This window comes from Silene latifolia, chromosome 1 (genome assembly GCF_048544455.1).
Source record: "Silene latifolia isolate original U9 population chromosome 1, ASM4854445v1, whole genome shotgun sequence".
Lineage (NCBI taxonomy): Eukaryota > Viridiplantae > Streptophyta > Magnoliopsida > Caryophyllales > Caryophyllaceae > Silene > Silene latifolia.
The window spans coordinates 43,395,629-43,404,722 of NC_133526.1; the positions used below are offsets into that span (position 1 = coordinate 43,395,629).

At 35.5% G+C, this 9,094-nt stretch overlaps 1 non-coding gene across 1 annotated transcript; it reads left to right on the plus strand.

Moving 5' to 3' along the window:
* The first annotated feature begins 1,215 nt into the window (after positions 1-1,215).
* TRNAN-GUU (transfer RNA asparagine (anticodon GUU)) lies at positions 1,216-1,289 on the plus strand. The gene has a single exon. It is a non-coding gene; the product is annotated as a tRNA-Asn (tRNA).
* The last annotated feature ends 7,805 nt before the right edge of the window (positions 1,290-9,094 follow it).

Sequence of the window (9,094 nt, forward strand, 5' to 3'; positions counted from 1 at the left end):
GATATGAGTTTCATATTTGCCTACTTTCGCATATCTCCCTTAAGAAGTTCTTAACTTAAGACGAGAAAATGTCAACATCTTATAATAAAAAGTGACTTTATAATGGTAAAATGTTGTCACTTTATAACAATAAACTGATGGTAACATTTTATTCTAAAATGGTCTATTTTACCATCTTAATTTCAGATAAGTTATACCGCAAATAATTTCAAAGGCTAAGTAAATAAAGTTAACATTCAATTGCTTTGATTCCTTTTGATGATGTCGATGAGAAATGATTTGCGGTGTAACTTATTAGAAGCAATTGAATGTTAAACTTTAAGATATCTATTGAAAAAAATTGGTCATTGAGTTGCGTTATTTACAACCAATAAACAATGACGCTGTCTGATGATAACTTTTTCCTTGAAAAAATTATACATTGTCGTCAGACATACAATTACATATAAGTGCCCCGTGAATTTCACGGGCACAAAATCTAGTTATTATCTTTAATTAATACATAAGCTTTAATCATAATAATCTTTTAGTTAAAATAAAACAAAACTGGTATAAATCTAAAAATTCGTATATGAAAAAATGATAAATTGATATTATTCGTTTCGTATAAAAAACAGTACCTCGTACTTAAATTCGTATTACAAAAAAACACAAACTGATATTATTAATTTCGTGACAAAAAAATTCTTTAAAATTATTTGAGAAAAATTTATAAATTGAAATCATTAATTTTCTGGTAATTTTTTTTTATTAAAATAAACATTTCATTACATTACTCAATTCTTTTGATTAGTTTTACATTTTAATTTTTTATCCTCATATTAAAATATGAAAAATTATTAATATATCAATTTTAAATCTATAAATAATACATTATAAACTAAAGGATCTATAAATACCGCGCATGCATGCGCGAGATTCATACTAGTAATTAATTAAGGAATAAATACAACAAAGGCTTCTATATTTTAGTTAATAAAGTAGATTTACAGTCAAATTAAAATATGGCAAATAAAAGTGATTTTGTAATCAGTCAACTTTTGAATTATCATGTTCATTGATTCAACCAGGGTTATACTACAAATTAGAGTTGTGTTGAATTGTTGATTCATATACTCCAATTCTCCAAAGAGTTATGCTAGATTCCCTCCTTTCTTCTGATTGAAAATTATCTTGCAAAGAATAATTATTAAACACGTGATACTCATACCGCAAGCTGGAATAGCTCAGTTGGTTAGAGCGTGTGGCTGTTAACCACAAGGTCGGAGGTTCAAGCCCTCCTTCTAGCGTTTTATAAATTTTTCTGCAACCATTATTTTTTAAAAAAAGTGTTCGCCCTTTCTTTCGAGTACAGTTACGTACACACCCTTATTTTTTTTTTTTAAAGGGACACTGTGTCTCTTGAATAAGCCCTTATCGTATCTCGAATCTCCAAAACCATTCATAATAGCAACAATGAAGCAGTGGCGTATCTAGGATTTAGATCGTGGGGATGCAGAAATTTAATAATCATAGGATGTCATCTAAGTCCTCTTAATGTAGTCGACACAAAACATTGTTAACCTAAACTTAAATATACTTGAATTTATTTAGCTTATTATCATGTGCCCTATATGCGTATGTTAGAAAATCAGTATTCTAAATACTTCGTATAAAATTATCTTTGAGATGAAATTTATTCATATTATAATATACACTACTTTTTGTTTTATAATATGTAAACTAAAACGACTGATAAAATGAAATAAACGAAGTAGAACATATAACCTTTGGAAGTATATGAATAAAACGAAAATAATATTATCAATTTATCAATTCATCATCAATTTAAAGGATTAAACTTATAAATAAGCATAGTTAAAAAGATGAAGTATTTTATGTAAATTTTTAAAGGTATTTAATGTGAAAATTAAACAAAAGCATTTAATATGTCATGGTATTTAATTACAAAAGCCAAAAAATTCCACAAGGAGAATTGAACCCAGGACCATTAAAACTAAATACAAGGAAGTTACCACTAAACCATTAGCATTTCTTTGATTCCTTATTACACTTAATATTATGTATTTCTTAAACCAAAGGGGATGCAGTCGCACCCACTGCACCCCCTTTGGCGACGCCTATGCAATGAAGACTTGAAGAGGATAGGGGTACAGACAAAAGATAACATCCGTCAATTAGTTTGATTAAATGGGGACTAGCTTACGACTCTGTGGACTAACCAACCGTGAATTAACGGAAGACAGCTCAATTTTGACTAATACACAATAGCCACATTCATCATCACTAGCTTGCAGCAAAACGCGGCAGTAAGCTACTTGTAAAGCCATACTCAACAGTTTTATGTAAGAATCCAGGACGACGGTAAAGAATTGAAAATGTTGCATCTTAAGAGCGATAAATAGATCATCAAATCGATGTTGATCAGTTTTGAGAGGCATCTGTAGACAGATAAAATTTATACAATGGCACGCCGGAAGTCAATAGTCGAAATGTTCACCCCTCAAATGAAATGTAAACTAATATAATTAATTTGGACGAAATTTAATTAGAGTTGTCCATTCTACTTATTATGTCGGATCCGTTTCTTTAACGTGACAAAACCCGATAAATGGGTCGAATGCATTAAACGGGTCAAACTCACCTAAATGGGTCAAATATACTCATATGGGCTGAGATGACTTCCAAGCCCACTAGTGAGAAAGGGTTAGAGATCCATTTTCTCTATAAAAAAAGAGTTCATCTTCACTTACAAGGGATAGAAAAAAAAAGGAGAAGAGGTGACGACTAGTGAATTCATTCTCTCTACAAATCAAACCCTTCTAAGTTCATCAAGAAAGAAGATCAAAGCATCGTCCAATGATCGACATCGAAACACTTCAAATCTCTTGCTATCATTGCCGCCGCCAAGGAATCAAATCATCATAGGAGAGCAAGTCCAACAACCCTCCATCAAATCAACTCGTCTACGGAGATCAAGTCAAGTGACCCTCCTCCATCAAATCTTTCATCTCTTCAAATCCCCACGTCAAGCACTTGAAATCGTACAGTCAAAGGTGAAGAAAACAACATCCCGTCAAAGGAGAATTAAAGTCATCGAGGCCCTCCTTCAAACATCGTCATCCAAATGTAGTGGAATTTGAATAAACAGATTAAATTAGAGATTGTACCCGAAACTTTTAAATCTAATAAAATTATTTTGTTACCATTTTTTGTATTTGTTAATTATTTTTCAAATTCACAAAATCTGTGTATAAAAATTTGGCACGCCCGGTAGGACAATTTTCGCTCTTCATCTCCATTCGCAAGGATCAAATTTAGTAAAAGAGGTTCGAGACCAAGTTGCAACCAACATCAAATCTTTACAGCTAGTCTCGAGAGGGTAATTGTAGATATCAAAATTTTATATTTTATTATCTATTTATTTTATTGTATCTTAATTATTTAGAGATAATTATCAATTATCAATAAAATATTGTGATAATATCTTAGGATATTAGGATATTAGGATATTCTAGAATATTCTACCTTGCCCTCCAAGCCACTTCACTATAAATATAGACCTTGCCTTTAGGGTTTAGGGAGAGCAGATGGATTAAGTCAAATGACCCCGTCTTCCTACTACCAAATTGTAGGTAGGATGAAATAAGTCACAAAACGACCCCAGCATCTCTCTACGATATTAAGTCGATAAGACCCTCGTAGCACTATCAAAACCCTAAATCCCTCAGAGATGGAATAAAGAGAGTTACGGAAATTGTAACCTTCAATCTTTCAATAATAAAACTCTTGCTTTCCGTATTATTTTTGTGCCTCTTTATTTATTATTGCAGGTTCAAATTTTATGGTTTGCAAATTGGCACGTTTGGTGGGACAATCTCTACCGCTCATCTCTTTCTCCATATCAAAACCGTTAACGTTCATCTCAATGGCTTCAATAGAGAATTCCGCCAAAAAGATGAAGGTCGTGACATTCAAATCCGATGACAAAACATCTACGACCCTTGATGGCAACTTTGGTGATCTACTCATTGACACGAAAAAAGACCCCTTGGTGACGCAAACCGACATTGTCGCTTCCATGATGGTGATTGAAGCAATCTCAATCGAAGAGGAATTGTCAAAAATGAAGTTGGCTCTTGAAGAACTCCATAGGGAAAGTGAAGGAAAACATACTCAAATCGCTGCACTTAAAAGAAAGTTGCAGAAACTATCGATCAACGAGAATTCCGACGACGGCGAAAAATCGAAGCATAATGATGACGACTTCGTTCGAGACGATGGGGATGTCAATTAAAAAATCTAGTATCTTTCTGCCCAACAAATCCAATAGATGATCGAAGGACCAGTCAAAGAAAAGTTTGGTGAAACTCCAAAAGACAATGATCACCTCTTCACGAAGTTGTATACTAGAAGGGTTGATAGCTTCAAAATGCCTCTCGGATACAAGCCGTCAAAGTTTCAACAATTCGATGGAAGTAGCAACCCCAAACAACATATTGCCCACTTTATTGAAACATGTAACAATGCAGGCGCCGACGGTGATCTTCTGGTGAAGCAATTCTTCCGCAACCTCAAAGGAATGGCGTTGGACTGGTACACCGACTTAGCTTACCAATCCATGGACAGTTGGGAGCAAATGGAAGAAGAGTTATTAAGCCGCTTTTACTGCACTCGCGGAGTTGTTAGCATGGTCGAGCTAACTAACACCAAGCAAAAGGAAGAAGAGTCCGTCATTGACTTCATAAACCGCTGGTGGGCACCAAGCTTAGAATGTAAGGATTGTCTCTTGGAAATTTCAGCAGTGGAGATGTGTGTAGATACCTCATTTCTGCACCTCCCACAAACCACCTGGTGATGATTGGGCCGCATATTTGGTACGCGGAACGATTTGTGACAGTTCATAAGTTTATCATCAAGTGATTGCTCAAACACTGATGTCTACCTCTTAGTTGTCATCTACCCGCCGATACGGTCGTTTTGACAGTAATTAGAGTACATTTGGAGTCCGGGCCTAAAACCGTCTTCATTTTCTGATAATCGTTAAATCCTGAGTCAGAATGTTCTGGATGTTCCGGATATTTCTAATCCATATTTTATAAATATTTCCCAATCTTTTAATCTTTGGTAAACAATTTCCCGTAATATTCATACAAAATATTAAGGAAAACCAAATTAATCCGTTATTCCATAACTTAAACACGGAAATCTTTCTTCCGCAGGAGGAAACCATCTGGGAACAGACGCAGCAGGTGCTGCGCCTCTTCCAAGAGACGCAGTGACTGCTGCGCCTCTTCCCAGGCCCTTTTCTGCGTATTTTTCGTATCTTTTTCATATCTTTCCGAGATTCACTTCCAAAGTCTCTCCGAAAACCCTATTCCTTCACGTGATTAGTATAAATAGGAGCCTTCGCTCCTCATATTTCTCACGCGAGTGTCCACCCTTCTCTTCTCCCTTTGCATTCTAGACCACGTTCTTACTTTTTGGCGTCTACGTGCTTGAACATTCGACCACGTAAGTTCGGATCCTTCTGAGTACCAGCCTCGTTTGCATGACCGACCAATTTGACCAACTACACAACTAAATCAACTTAATTAATCTAATCGTTTTCCTCTTACGAGGGCACTTTCGTTACATTCGAGTCGAGCATCACTAATCATAAACTCAGTTCATCTCGTTTCGTCAAACATGTAAGTCTGAGGGTGTAAATCCTTCTTTATTTATTGTTATTTACCTTTTTGTATCACTAATGTAAGATTTATGTCGAAAATACTTATTAAAACCGATTTCTAAATCCTCGTTTTAAACCCTTTTTACGGATTACCAGAAGACAAACCGTCGAGAAAGGACGCATCAACTGCTGCGCCTCTTCGAAGGAGCACAGTGCCTGATGCGCCTCTTCGTGAGGCTGCCGCAGTTTCTGCTTCCTTTCTTCTTCCTTCGTCTTCTGTAAATTCGTCTTCTTTACTTGTTTTCGTTTGTTTTTGTTAATTCTTTGGTACGATAACATAATCATCTCACATATGTATATAATTCATCATCATTAACACATTTAATTCATCGTAAATCCGACTTAAATCCCTTATAATCCAATATTTGCGGGTTTTCGTCATTAAAATCAATCCGGGTTGTAGAGATTCGATTCATTCATATTGAGTTAAATATATTAATCGATCATCGGGTTTTCGTCATTAAAATCAATCCGGATTTGATATATTTTCATCTGTCTATTGTCATATTCGTCATTAATTCGTCATGCCTAACCTATTTAGTTCACCTATGTCACTAATCATTCTTTCATTCATGTAAATAATTCGTTTGTATTCGTCTCATCCATGTTTTATTGCTTTTACGACTCATTCATATGTAATTAATCAATTAAATCACTTCCATCCGAGTTAAATATATTAATCGATCATTAAATTCACCAATTAATATTAACGATTTGCAGTTCTGGCTTCACAGCCAGAACTCACCCTTGGAACAAACGCAGCAACTGCTACGCCTCTTCCAAAGGGCGCAGTCCTGCTGCGCCTGTTCCATGTTGATTTCTGTGTCTGAACTTCCGTTCTGCCTTGACTTGTTTAACTAGCTTACGTATAATTAACTATTATTCGTATTATCACCCTAATTCCTGTTCGTTAATTCGTTCCTTTATTCTTTTTCTTAAATTATCCGTTTTAGAAGTATTTTCGACATAAATCGCTAAACCCATTGCAATTATTGTAATTTTTATTATTGTAATTTTTCCTTTATTGTATTTATCGTTGTATTTTGTATCATTTGTATGTCTTCACATGTAATTGAACATAAATTCCTACTTTGACTCAATTGTTTGCTAAATTAATTGTTCACCGACCTAGTCTAATCTTCACATGCTAGGATTAAAACTTGGATGTTGCATTGCATGCATATAATCGGCGATATATCAAGTATAGACGATTTCCCTAATCATTAGTAGAGGCCGCTATCGAGGCGGGCGGGATTAGGTGTTCGATCAAAAGAGCTTCCTAATACGTACCCTCACCCCTTACTCCAGATCTTTGTGAACATCCGTGTTCATTGGCATCCACGAGAGTCATTCTAGGCATAGAATGCTAAGGGTAACGAGTTCTTGGTGTTCATGTCTCTACTTTGTGTCTTGACATGACACGAGGTATTCGAACGGTTCCAATTTCCCATAAAAATTGGTGGCGACCCCATAAATGCAAACGCTTGTTTCCCAAGCGCCCCCGTGGCCCCATGTCCACAATGTGCATCAAAGACATGAACATGAACTTGGTTTATATTCTTCAGGGAATTAAACCAATGACATTTCAAGAATTCGCGACTCGGGCTCACGAAATGGAAATCACAATCGCAAGTCATGGGGAGGGGGGGGCATCTCTTTCGCCAATAAAAGCAAACAAAATGGAGGATTCACGAGAATTGTTACTTCGATGATTTGCGTAACCGTGGTTGTTCCTCCAATCAAAACAAATGGGGCCAAAGAAGAAGTTTACTCTGTGAAAATCCAAAAAATGCTCCTGAGCACGAGCCTAAACTGCATAAAAAAAGGAAATTTAACTACGCTGCCTTGATCTTGTGAAATGATCACACATTTAACAAGTACGTAGGCAGCTTGAGTCTTACTCGAGTCTAGCCACACCAAAACAAAAACTCAATGTATCTTTGGAGCATCGTCAGCCAAAGCAACGAAAGTCTTCAAAGTGTCATGACGAAATTTTGGTGAATGCTCACACGCCTCAAGTTTTCATCAAAATGATAAAAGATGAGCAAAGTAGCGGAAAAAAAATTCCAAACACTAAGGCCAAGTTGTAAACTCAAAGGACGTGAAAAATGGAGAAACCTCTAAGCACCATAAATTCATCAAATAATCAAAGACATAGATTTGAAGAAAGCTTCCAAGCACCGAGAGTTGTCTTGAAGTCAAATAATGAAGATATGGTCGATGATGTAAGAAACAATGGGCTAATGATAGTTTTATGTCATTTTACTGGTTTCTTCAGTAATAAGTGATAGGCTAAATCGCACACCTATCAAAGATAAACCAACTAGCCTAACTAATGTAGTAGAGGAAGTCGGGATCGTATCCACAGAGAGACAAAAGTGGTCTAATTGTAGTTCTTACTTTGTCTGAGTCACAAATTTCGGGTGTTTGATTGGTTTTATCTACTAACTAAAATAGCAAGCAAGAGAAAAGGCTAGGATATCGGGTCACCACGGTCAACAACGATCAAGGTAAGGTCAACGGTCGGCATAAATATGGTCTGGGGGGTAATGAAAAGGTCCTTCCGGTTCGCTATTCGCCCTAGAGTTCTAATCAAGCTTTCGCTCTAATTAGGATGATCTATTATTTGTGACAGGTCTAACTTCTTCCAATCTTTCGATCTAGGTCAAAGTTTCCCGGGTCAAATAATTAATTACGTCGAGTTAACCAATTAAATGTTATTAGATGCTACAATTAACAACATAGATATATATATTAATGCCAGACCGAACCACCTAATTAAGACTGTCTTATAACCATGGCTTCCCTAATCCTAGCAATGAAAATTTAGCTACGCATAATTGAAATGATAAACTCAACAATAATAATATAGTTTAAATTAAGCATAATGATGAGATATAAATAACGATCTAGTATAATACTTGCAACTAATAAAGAAGAATAATGAGAGTAATCAATAAGAATTAACAACTTGAAGAACGAGAATTAATTAATTACCAAAATAAGGAAGAAATAATACAAGTCTCAGATACGGAATTCTCGAGTCGAAGTAACGTGCAACAATTTTTTTAGAAAAAGTAAAGATGACCTAATAAAGTTCTGACTTTCTATTAAATAATAATAAGGGAAAATTAGTAAACAAGCAACTAATGGGCCAAAATAAAACTAAACAAACACGGCTTGTTCTGAAAACTAGTCGGTCGACTAAAAATCTAGTCGATCGACTAAACAACTTCAACAAATATTCCCTTTAGTTGATCGACTAAAGTCACAACACAGCAGCGATTTTCTCTCCGAAAGTGCTTCCTAACTTGCTCACGCGTCTCGAGGCGACTATTTCCGAGCTTCAACTCTTCCAATATC